Source organism: Dromiciops gliroides, chromosome 4, assembly GCF_019393635.1.
Source record: "Dromiciops gliroides isolate mDroGli1 chromosome 4, mDroGli1.pri, whole genome shotgun sequence".
Taxonomy (NCBI): domain Eukaryota; kingdom Metazoa; phylum Chordata; class Mammalia; order Microbiotheria; family Microbiotheriidae; genus Dromiciops; species Dromiciops gliroides.
Window position 1 is genome coordinate 478,650,541 of NC_057864.1, and position 12,688 is coordinate 478,663,228.

At 42.5% G+C, this 12,688-nt stretch overlaps 1 pseudogene; it reads right to left on the bottom strand.

The window, feature by feature from the left end:
* Positions 1-6,429: 6,429 nt before the first annotated feature.
* LOC122726381 lies at positions 6,430-7,684 on the bottom strand (annotated as a pseudogene).
* Positions 7,685-12,688: the final 5,004 nt, after the last annotated feature.

The following is a 12,688-nucleotide window of genomic DNA, read 5'->3' on the forward strand; positions in this document are numbered from 1 at the left end:
AAGACCCCACTATGTGCAATGCGCTGTGCTGGATGGTGGGGGATAAATACAATATAGTCCCTTTCTCTTTATAATCTAGTAGGAGGTGCTAAAACACCTACAATAACTGTAACTTAGAACATTATAAGGGCAGCTAGGTGTCACAGTGGATAGAATGCCTGTCCTTGGAGTCCGGAAGATGCATTTTCATGCATTCAAATCCAGTCTCAGAGACTTCCTAGCTGTCTGACCCTGGACAAGTTTCCTCAGTTTCCTCATCTTTAAAATGAGTTGGAAAAAGAAATGAAAAACCATTCTATTATCTGTGGCAAGAAAACTCTGAAAGGGGTCATGAAGAGTCAGACACAACCAAAAAAATAACTAAACAACAAACATAGTATAAATGAATAGAAGAAGAGGAATCCTTGCTGATGTGGATTCCTGCTCCTGAGACCAAAAACTATTCAACAAACATAGATTAAATTCCTACGGCATAGTAGGCTCTAGAGATTTCAAGACACACTGAACCCTACGTAGGGTTCAAGCCTATTTCTGGTGAGCAGTGGTAATATAGTAGCAGAGTGAGAAGAGATGACAGACCAGGGTATGCGCATGACGCCGTGGTTTGGATGGATTATATGGCATGATAGTGGATGCCAAACACAAAATGGAACTCTTCTAGTCTCATTTTGCTCTGCCAAAAGGAGTAATTTTGTGATGAAAAGGATAAAACTAAACTGGCCAATAGGTGGTTGAACCTCAAGGAAATCACGTCCTAATGAAAACCACACCTAGCTTCACTTGATGACTGAAAGCCACCAGACCCAGATTTCTCCCTCCCAGGTACTGAAAACTGTGAACTCAATTGTTGGGCCACTCCCAGTGATCTTTGAAAGACCATGGAAAATGGTAGAGATCTAATGAAGAATGAATGGCGAAGGTAACAATTTTCCAAAAAAGGGAAAAGAGTTGGCAAGATAGGCCAATGAGCCTGACTTCTGATAAAATCCTAGAACATATAGGATTGTCATAAAGATGGCCAGTGAACATCTTGAAAAAGGAAGTGGTGATCCCCCAAAGCCAGCAGGACCTCATCAAGAGCAAGTCATACCAGATGAATCCAATTTCCTGTTTTGTCAGGATTACTAGACTAGTATAGCAAAGCAACTCGATAGATTTTACTTAGATTTTGAGCAACGTTTTGCACAGTGTCTCATGCTATATTTAGAACCAACATGGAGAGCTGTTGGCCAGATGGTTAGGTGGGTGTGGTTAGGTCAACTGGCTGGACCTAAAGAGGAGTCATCAATGATTCAGTGTCAACTTGGAGCACTGTCTCTATTGGAAGGCACTCCTGGATTTTTTGCCCTATTCTGGTTAATATTTTCATGACTGACTTTGATGGAGGCCTAAATGGCCCACTTATGAACACTGCTGATAGCAAACATGTTGGAGCGCAGACCCACAGAACCAGGAGGCCCCAAAAGCCTGACAGGGAAGAATCTTGGGCAAACCTAATAGGACACTAGTTTTATGGGAATAAATATAAAGTCTAACCAGAATGAGACATACACTTTTGGGCATGGAAAGTGTGTGTAATTGTTTTGCAGGACTGAATTTTATCTTGGGAGAGGGAGGGATGGCAATAGTATTGTCAAGAAAAGAAAAGATATAAACTCAAAAGCAAGTTATTGAAATAGCTTAAAAACAATACAATTATCCAAGACAATCCCAAAGCACTATTGATGAAACATACTATCCACCTCCAAAAAAAGAACTGATATTGATGGAACAGAATGAAGCATGCTATTTTTCACTTCCTTTCATTTTTTTTCTTTTAATCAAATTTTCTTGAACAAAATGACAAATATGGCAATACTTTGCATAATCATACATGTATAACCCATATCTGATTGCTTGCTGCCTTAGGGAGGGGGGAGAGGGAGAGAGGGAAGGAGGGATAATTGGAACCCAAAACTATAAATAAAAATTTTTATTACATTTTTTAAAATGGACAGAATAGCGGGAGATTCATAGGGAAACAGACAGGCAGGACAGCTTTGAAAGTAACATACTGGGGAGCAGCTAGGTGGCACAGTGGATAAAGCAGTGGCCCTGGATTCAGGAGGATCTGAGTTCAAATCTGGCCTCAGACACTTGACACTTACTAGCTGTGTGACCTTGGGCAAGTCACTTAACCCTCATTGTCCTGCAAAAAAAAAAAAAGAAAGAAACATGCTGAAAGAATTATATCCTTTGTGAACTCCTTGAGAGCAGGGGCAAAGCATGTTTTTTGAATGTATGTATACATATATATATATATTCACACACATACATGTATATATATTACTGTTCTAATTTGTAAAATTATTTCTTTCTCTTTTTACTCCCTTTCTTCTTCCCTCCTCTTCCTCTATAGCCTTCTCCTCTCCTCTCCCTCTCTTTCTCCCCTCTCCTCCATCCCTCTCTCTCCCTTTCTCTTTCTCCTATTCTCCCCTTTCTCTTTTTCCCTCTCTCCTTCCTTCCTTCTTTTTTTCTCTCTTCCCCAGCTCCTTCTCTCCTTCTCTCCCCTCTCCCGCCTCTCTTTCTCTCTGGTGTTCCTTTAAAAAAGAAGGAAAGAGAAAGAAAAAGAAAGGAAGGAATAAAGAAACAGATAGGAATTTAAAAAGGAAGGAAATGGAAGATATAAATTAAAGAAAATTCCAGGACATGTATATATATATATATATTTAAAAATGTAAAATCTAACATTTAGGCTAAAAAACAAACAAACCCATTTTTGTAGGCTTGGGATGAGAGACAGGGTGAGATAGGAGGTTTTCCGAAAACTCTCTGAAAAACTAAAACTTTGGAGTTTTAGGACCCTGCAAGCTCGATACGAGTCACCAGTGTGATGTGGCAGCCATGGAATTTGATATATGATTTTCAGGGAGACACCAGGTTCCAGGACTAGGGAGGTGATAGCAGTCTTGTACTATTCTGCCCTGGTTGGAACACATCTGGAGTACTGTACTTGATTCCAGGTGCCCCCATTTTAAGAAACAACATCACTAAGGTGTAGACCATGCAGAGAAGGATGAACAGGGTGAACAAGGGTTCCAAGATCATTCCCCCATGTACCTGCCTGAGTATATAGCTTTATAGTCCACCTCAACTTAGGTACACTTACTGTCCTGGGGTCCTATAAAGGCCACATTTGGGCTACTGTGGTCAGTTCCATCAACATCCTTTCCCCTTGCCCGGTTTTCATTTGAGGTTAACAAAATAGAGGGGGATCTTTCAGATGTTTTGATGAGATGAGTTGGAATTCTGACTCAAGATACACTTGGTATTCTCAACTTGAGACAATGTTAGTCCTGAATTGACAACCAATCTGTCAAAGGTCTCTCTCTACTCAGAAACATTTTCTGCAATTCTATAAAAACTGTGCTTAGCTTAGTTCACGTCTTCCATTGGAGAGCTTGGTTGCATCCACCAAGAAGAAAAGAGGAGTAGAGGAGCCAATTAATGCTAATTAGAAATGGCAGACTAATTAATAGAATTAGGAATCCTTGAGATCCAACCTTGCCTCTGACACTTAGATGCTGTTGGACCAAGGGCAAATCACTTAAATTCAAGCATCTATTAAATGGGGATGAAATATCTATAAATTGTGCACAATAATATATTTGTGTTACCTACCTTGTAGAGCTGTGAAACTCAACTGAAATTGGGTCACAATGAGTAGGAAACTACTGACACAACTCAATAATAACTACATGCCAGGCACTATGCTGAATACGGGGGATACAAAAAGAGGCAAAAGATAGTTCCTGCCTTCAAGGGGCTTATGATCTAATGGGATAAGTGATTTGCCCAGGATCACACAGAAAATATGAATCACTGGTGGGACTTAATTGATCTTCAAGAACAGAGGTTAGATAAAAACTTCAGTTTTCATAAGTGATCATCCTAATAAATAGATAGTTATTGGGTTAGGGAAGGTGGGAGAGGGAAATGGTTTGATGAGAGTGGGAGTAAACTATTTTCCTAGGAATTTTTTTTTTTTGGAGTTGTAGCCCTAGTGAAGGCATCAATGTGCCTTTGTACACATTAGGTGCTTAATAAAAGTATGCCAAATGACTGAATGAATGAATGGTGTGAGAAGGACATTAGCATTCCCTCAAGTTTAGAGAACTGGACTGACTTCCCACATCTACTACTTACTTAAAGTTCAGATTATTCCCCAGGAGAAAAATCAGGAGATTTGTTAATAAATCTCTAGTGGCTGGTGTGGTAGACTTCAGCCTGCAATATCCCCTTTCCTTAGGCAAAAATCATTTCTTCCTGAACCTTGGTTTCCTCTCCTGTAAAATAAGGGAGTTGGATTGGATGGTGTCCAAAGTCCCTTCTGAATTAGAATCTTTGATCTTAAAATAATTACCCTAAGGGAATATTAATTCCTATGTCTGGGAGAGCCTATCATGTGGTCCTTTTCTTTTTTCTTTTCTCCTTTATACAAACTTACTGAGGTTCTTTTTTTTTTTTTCTATCAATGTCATTTACCAATGGGTCACTTTTCACCCCAAGAAAAACCCTCTCTGGTAACAGATGGGTATAGTAAAATAAAACAAACCCATATATTGGCAGCATCTGAAAAAATGTCTATGACTATGGTGGAATGTTACTGTATTGTGAGAAATGATGACTATGAGCATGGGAAGACTTGTATGAACTGATGTGGAGTGAAGTAAACTGAACTGGGAGAATAATATTTGCAACATTACAATGATATAAATGGAAAGAACAACAACAGAAGGAAACAAAACACTATGTGATATAATAATGGAGACTGGTCCCCAAAAGGAACCAGGAAAAGATACTTCCTTCTACCTTCCTATGTAGAAGTGACTATGGGTGTGGAACACTGAATACAGTCATTCTTATTTGATGTGGTGGTTAATTTTTCTGAACTACTGTTTTCCTTCCTTTTTATTTGTTGTTTTCACTCTCTGGGAAGGATTTTTTTGGAAGTTGTAGGGATGCAGGAAAAATAAGAGATAAATAACAATTGATTTTTAAGTATGCTTCAGTCCATACCGGTGGTCCCTTTCCAAGGAATTGAACACTCTTACCATGGGTTGACTTTTTGAGGGTAGCCAAGTGGCTCTGTATTTGGGATTGGCACTGATAAATATGTCCCCTTCCTCCAAAACTTCAGTCCCAACACAGAGATACAGATACTAGGCACCTGGCAGAGATGATGCCCCAAGGGCCCTTTGTTGCACGCTAAGCCCATGAAATCCCGACCTGACTTCTGGACTGACCTGTACATGGGTAGTTCTCTGGAACCTGGGGATCCTTTGTTTGGGAAATGGAGGGTCAGGCTTCCTGGCATGCAGCTCCCTGTGTAATTGTCCAATTCCAGAGGCAGAGGAAGGCCCGCAGAATCCTGTTTCTCATTAAAAATGAAAGGAGGGAAAAAGCCCGTGAGCAGCTTGTGCCCTTGTAAACAAGCTCACGGGCTCTTGGACAAGCATCAGTTGCATTGCTTGGTCTGTTGCGGTGGGCTTGGAGAAACCACAGCTCAGAACTGTCCCCAGTGTGAAAGGAAGACCAGTGGGCTTGCTGCTGCTCTTGCTGGACCATTAGCAAGGGCCTCTGGGAGACAATCATTAGAAGGAATTTGTGTGCTAGTCTCTCACCTCCTAACAATCAAGCCTTCTAAATTTAAAAACAAAATTTGGGGGGTAGTATTTTATTTTTTCCCAATTACACGTAAAGATAGTTTTCAACATTCATTTTGTAAGATTTTGAGTTCCAGATTTTTCTCCTTCCCTTCCTTCTCACCCCAACACAACAAGTAATCTGATATAAAACCTTATTAATTTTGACTCCCTTGATTTTAAATTTGTGATCTTACCACCTTCCAACTCTCCATGAGGAAAGAGCTTGTTGAGTGGGCTGATAGCACAAACCGGATCATAGGGGTTATATTTAGCCCACCCAAGAGAACACATTTTTAAAAAGGACCTCTATCCATTTGGGGATCTATATGGATGCTGCTGATTATTTCTGAATTTTATTGATTTATTTCAGGGTTTTTATCATGACCTTTTAAATTTTGTTTTGTTTTGGTTTTTTTTGCGAGGCAATTGGGGTTAAGTGACTTGCCCAAGGTCCCACAGCTAGTAAGTATTAAGTGTCTGAGGCCGGATTTGAACTCAGGTACTCCTGAATCCAGGGCCAGTGCTTTATCCACGGCGCCACCTAGCTGCCCCGATTATGAACTTTTAAAAAAAAATTCAGGAATAGTTGGTTTATTGCAACAGTTACATTTTTAAAACCCTTGCATCAGGCAAGGGCACAACTGATAATTACATCAGGAATAGACAATTTACACAGTCAAATATAGAAAAATTTCTTTTATATTTGCTCAACACTGGTCAGCAAGCAGATTCAGTTCATAGTTAGTCTTGATTCATCTACTGGGTCAACCCAAGCTTCTTCTTCAGAGACTCTGGCATCTCAGGCAGAGGAGGACGTAAAAAAAGTCTGAAGTAGACTTTCACGGAATCATAGATGAACCACTGTAGTGCCGTCAGGGTACCAATCATTTTTTTAAAAATTTTTTTGTTTGTTTTTGCAGGGCAATGGGGGTTAAGTGACTTGCCCAGGGTCACACAGCTAGTAAGTGTCAAGTGTCTGAGGCCGGATTTGAACCCGGGTACTCCTGAATCTAAGGCCGGTGCTTTATCCACTGCGCCACCTAGTTGCCCCAGGGTACCAATCATGATGATACGGGCAAAGAGACCCTTCCACACACCTCCGAATCAGAGCCTTTAGAGGACTTGGGAAGCCAAGCTGCCCTTTTCCTTGTTCAACACAGACACCACGGAGTCAGCGGGGTGAGACACGATGGCACAGAATACACCAGCTATGTAACCTGCCACGAACGTCACCACCAGCTCTTCTCCCTTTGTGCACTCACTCCTGGGCTTTGGAACAACAAACGTGTAGAGGGCCTCCACCGTGCGCTCAAAGCAAGCAAGCTTCATCATGGTGTATGGGATCTGTCTCATCCATAAAGGAGCAACGCCCTTGTAGAATGCAAAGAGGTCCTCTTCTTTAAACATTTTTGGAGCAGCCTCCTTCAGAGTGTTGGCATAGCCTGGCTGGGTCTGAATTCTGACCTTGGCAGCTTCCATAGGAGCCGGGGCAATACCAGCAAAGAATCCAGCACTGGCTGAGGCAGCTAAATACAAGGAAGTATGCCAGAGGTAAGTGTTTTCCTCACCAAGCATGTTGCTATACAACACTTTGAAGACTTCATAAAAACCCAACTTGCATAGTCCCTGCATTGAGTAGCCAATGAACGTTGGAGCCTATCCTTTGGCCAGACCTCGAATACCATCTTCTTTAAGTGTGACGGATAATCCATTAAAGATGCCCTTGTATTTCTGGGGGTCCACCTGCATCCTGCATTTCACCAAGTCGAGGGGTACAACAGCAGTGTGTGTCAGGTCACAACTTAAGACCCCACCAACGCCACAGAGCGCATAAAACTTCATGGAGTCATATTCACAACTGTATTCTTCCGCGGCGGCGGCCAGGCTGCGCGGGCGGAGGTGGCCCCGGGGCTGGGGTCGGCCTCATACTGCACGAGCTGCAGGTGAGGCGCGTGTAAGGGGCTGTCGCGCGCCAGGTGCGCCACAGACGAGTACATCCTCCTAAGACGGCAGAGGCACAACCGTCCGTTTGCTCCGGCTGCGGCAGGCTGCGGCTCACAGAGGTATCATGACCTTTTGAAAAAAAAAAAATGGATAATGCTTTTACACATATCTCAATATAATTGGCTTCCTTTGCAATCCTATGTATTTTATTTTAAATATTAAAAAACCATAGGGGTGGCTAGGTGGCACAGTGGATAAAGCACCGACCCTGAAGTCAGGAGGACCTGAGTTCAAATCCAGCCTCAGACACTTAACACTTACTAGCTGTGTGACCTTGGGCAAGTCACTTAACCCCAATTGCCTTACTAAAAAAACAAAAACAAAGCAAAACAAAAAACCATTATTCTGAGGTGTCCATCAGTTACACCAGCCTGCTCAAGGGGTCTAGGACCAAAAAGAATTAATATTCTGAGTTATTTAGTCTTATCAAACAATTATTTGAGGCTGTGTGGCCTAATGGATAGAAAGCTGACCATAGAGGCATGAAAACTTGAGTTCAAGTCTCATCTGTGACTCATATTTTCTCTGTGATCCTGGACAAATCCTTTATCCCATTAGATTTTATTTTTTTTATGTTTTAAATTTATTTTTATTTTTTTAGTGAGGCAATTGGGGTTAAGTGACTTGCCCAGGGTCACACAGCTAGTAAGTGTAAAGTGTCTGAGGCCGGATTTGAACTCAGGTCCTCCTGACTTCAGGGTCGGTGCTCTATCCACTGCGCCACCTAGCTGCCCCCAATATTTTGCCGGTTTTTTTTTATCTTTTTTTTTTTTTAAAGTGAGGCAATTGGGGTTAAGTGACTTGCCCAGGGTCACACAGCTGTTAAGTGTCAAGTGTCTGAGGCCAGATTTGAACTCAGGTACTCCTGATTCCAGGGCTGTATCCCATTAGATTTTAAGCTCCTTGAGGGCAAGGGCCATCTTTTGCCTCTTTATATCCCTAGTGTTTAGCACAGTGCTTGGCACATACTTATTGTTGTTGAGTCATTTCACTCGTGTCTGATTCTTGGTGACCCCATTTGGGGTTTTCTTGGCAGAGATACTAGAATGGTTTGCCATTTCCTTCAGCTCTTTTTTTTTTTTTTTTTTTTTTGCAGGGCAATGAGGGTTAAGTGACTTGCCCACACAGCTAGTAAGTGTCAAGTGTCTGAGGTTGGATTTGAACTCAGGTCCTCCTGAATCCAGGGCTGGTGCTTTATCCACTGTGCCACCTAGCTGCCCCCTCCAGCTCATTTTACAGATGAGGAAACTGAGGTCAATAGGGTGAAGTGACTTGCCACACAGCTAGTAAGAATTTGAAGCTGGATTTGAACTCTGTAAGATGAGGGGTTTTTTTACTCCAAGCCTGGTGCTCTTTCCACTGTGTCACCCAGCTGCCCACTTGGCAAATAGTAAATTCTTATTAACTGTTTATTAAGTGATTGATTATCTTCTCAGTGTCCCCAGATAATTCCAAGACTACAAAACCTTTGTAATTAGTTTGCATAGTCAAGCAAAACAAATTCCTTGGTTGGCCGTGTCTGAAAATAGGTGTCATTTAGAACCTCGAGTCAATTGCCTCTGTGGAAAAATAGGTTGCATGCTTCATCATCAGCTAGGTGGCATTGTGTTTAGAACACTGCAGCTGGAGTCAGGAAGATCTGAATTCAAATTCTGCCTCAGACACTTATTAGCTGTGAGACCCTGGGCAAGTCACTTTATTTCTGTTTGCCTCATTTTCCTCAACTGTAACATGAAGATAATAATAGCATCTATCTCTCAGTGAAGATCAAATGAGATAATATTTGTAAAGTGCTTAGCACAGTGCCTGGCATGTGGTAGGTACTTAATAAATCCTTCCTTCCTTCCTTCCTTCCTTCCTTCCTTCCTTCCTTCCTTCCTTCCTTCCTTCCTTCCTTCCTTCCTTCCTTCCTTCCTTCCTTCCTTCCTTCCTTCCTTCCTTCCTTCCTTCCTTCCTCCCTCCCTTGCTTCTAGAGACTGATCCTTGAGTTGATCAAAGTTTTTAATTCTAGTTGTTTTTCTGTAAAATGTTATTGTATAAATTGTCTTCCTGGCTCTGCTTACTTCACTCTGCATCAGTTCACTCAAGTCTTCCCTGGTTTCTCTAAAACCATCCTCATCTTTTCTTATATATTTGGAGTTTGATTGTCAAGGACAGGAAAGGTATGGGAGACTAGCTTGGGGTGCCAGTAGGACCAAGTAAAAGTTTTTTTTAAGTATGGAGACACTCTGGGAACATTTGTAGGTAACAGGAAAAGAGTCAGTGGATATGAAGAGTCTGAACATTAAGGAGAGAGGGGGGATGATTAAAGGGGTGAGCTCCTGGAGATGGGAGAAGATGGGAGCAAGGGCATAAGTAGAGCGTTTGACATTGGCAAGAAGGGCCACCTCATCCTCTGAGACTAAAGCAAAAGGGGAGAAGATGGGAGATAATGGTGGTCTGAATTGTGGAATTGGGAAGGAGAGGGAGTTCATGTCACATGGCCTTAATAGTCTCCATTATTAAAACGGGTCTGATGGGAGACACTTATTAGCGCTTATTTTAATTGCTGTATGTACCTGAAGGTAATATGAAAAATGACATTTCCATAATAACAGCTCACATTTATATAATGATTTAAGGTTTACAAAGCACTTTACCTCCAACAGTCCTTTGAGGTAGGTCGTGTAAGTGTTATTATCCGTATTTTATAGGCTGGGCTCAGAAAGGTTAAGTAGATTTCCCAGGGTCACACAGTCAATATCAGAGCCAGGTTTCCCAGTCTTGTGCTTCACTAAACCAAGCTCTGACTTGCTAGGTCTTTCCCCCAATTAGTTCGAATAAAGGAGGAGTTAGTTAATAGGGAAAAATACCAGAGAAGCTGAAGACCAAAGGAACTGAGGTTCAGGATTCTTGAAATATAATAGGTGAGTCTCAATTACCATATAAAGCTGTCTGATTATATATCTGGCTGGTGTCTCTGAGCACAGTAGCCTAGGCCTCGGTCACTAGACTCCTGAATTCAACTTGGGTGGCATGGATCTTTGTTGGTCTAGTCCTAGGGGGTTAATGAGGATTTACATGACCAATGCAATTCACCCCACTCTGAGGTGAAGCTGTGTTTTTAGGACATCGGGAGTGTGGCCAAAGCAAAAGATAAATGTTTTTCAGGGCTATAATGTGGGAACACAGAAGGGGAAGAGAAAAATAACTCATTCCTCATCTCTTTATCTTTGTACTGGCTGTGTCTTCAAATCCGGCACTTAGGATGTGCCAAGCACCGGGGGAGGTGCTAGCAATGCATCTACAAAGAATGAAGTGATCAGGTGGCAGGGAGTCGAAACTGAACGGGGCAGGAAGATCTTTGAGAACTTCCCAGTCTTCCCCAACTGTCCTCCTTTGGTAAGGAAAGTAAGGAAAGGATATGTAGCAGTGCCCCTGTTTTATAGATGGTGAAATGGAATGAGGCGCATTAAGGGTTGGAGAGCCTATAGTGGTTAAGCTGTGCATGATGCAGAAGAAAGTGTGTGTGCCTCATTTGGAATTGGAGAATCCCAGCTCTCTCACTTGCTATCTCTGTGATCTTGGGTCTCCCTGGGCTTGACTTCACTGTTCTGGGACTCAGTTTCCTCATCTGTAAAACAAGCAGGATGGAGTGATTCCCTTCTGCCTCGAATTCTATGGTCCCTCGATATGTGAATGAAATTGCATCAAAGGATCACCAATATGGAGCTGGAAAAGATCTCAGTCCAGCTGCCTCACTTTACAGGTTAGAAAACCGAGGCCAGAGGGGAAGTGACTTGTCTGAGGTCACGCAGGTGAGTGAGGGTGTAACGATTGGAATGACGACACCTGCTGGAGACTTACTGTAGAAGAGTTCCGCCCATGAAGCGATACATTGAAAGAACTGGGGGTGTTTGGGCTGGAGAAGAAAAGACGCAGGGGAAAAAGATAGTCATCCTCAAACATTTGAAGCACTGTCACATAGGAGAAAAGTCAGATCAGTTCTGCTTGGTTTCAGAGGGAAGAACTAGGAGCAAAGGACAGCTATTGTATAGAGGCAAGTTTGAAGGGGCAGCTAGGTGGCGCAGTGGATAAAGCAACGGCCCTGGATTCAGGAGCACTGAATTCAAATCCAGCCTCAGACACTTGACACTTACTAGCTGTGTGACCCTGGGGAAGTCAATTAACCCTCACTGTCTTGAAAAAAAAAAAAAAGAGGCAAGTTTGAGCTTTATCTCAGAAAGGGCTTCCTGACAATTAGGCTATCCAAAAATGACATGGGTGACTTTGGGAGGAACTCAATGGGTTCCCTTGGTGGGGGCCTGGAAGTAGAAGCAGACAATCACCTATCAGGGATATTGTATTGAAGATTTTGGGGGGTGGTGGCATGAGTTGGAACTAGAGAGCTGCCCAGCTCCCTTCCAACTTCGAGATCCTGTGCGTATGTTATTCTGTAGATAAAATGCTTTGGTGGCTTTAAAAGGTAACATAAGATGCAGTTATCTTTATTATTGTCATTAAATCACAGATAAATTTTTATCTGGTTGCTAAGGAATACAACATGGCATCATGATCTGTTTGGATTGCCACATTTTAAGGACATTGACAAGGTGGAAACTGTCCAGAGAAGGGAGACCGGCATGGTGGTGAGCCCGTGCCAAATGAGGGTCAAAGGAGCAGAGAATGGTTAGCCTGGAGAACAGGGGAGTTGCGATGGCTGCCTCCAAGGGCTGGAAAGGCTGCCACATAAAAGAGGGCTTCACCTTGTCCTGCTGGGCCTAGCGGGACAGAACCAGGAATGACAGGGCGAGATTGCCAAGAGGGATATTTACCCTTGGTGTCAGGAAAGAAACTTCCTAAAAAGTAGAACTGTCCAAAAGTGCAATGGTAGTGAGGTCATCTGGAGGTTGTGAGGTCATTAAGGAAATAATGGATGATGACTCCTTGGTTGAGGTGTTGCCAAGGGGAGTCTCCCATAGGTGCAAATTGAATTAGGTGGCTTCTGAGGTCATCTG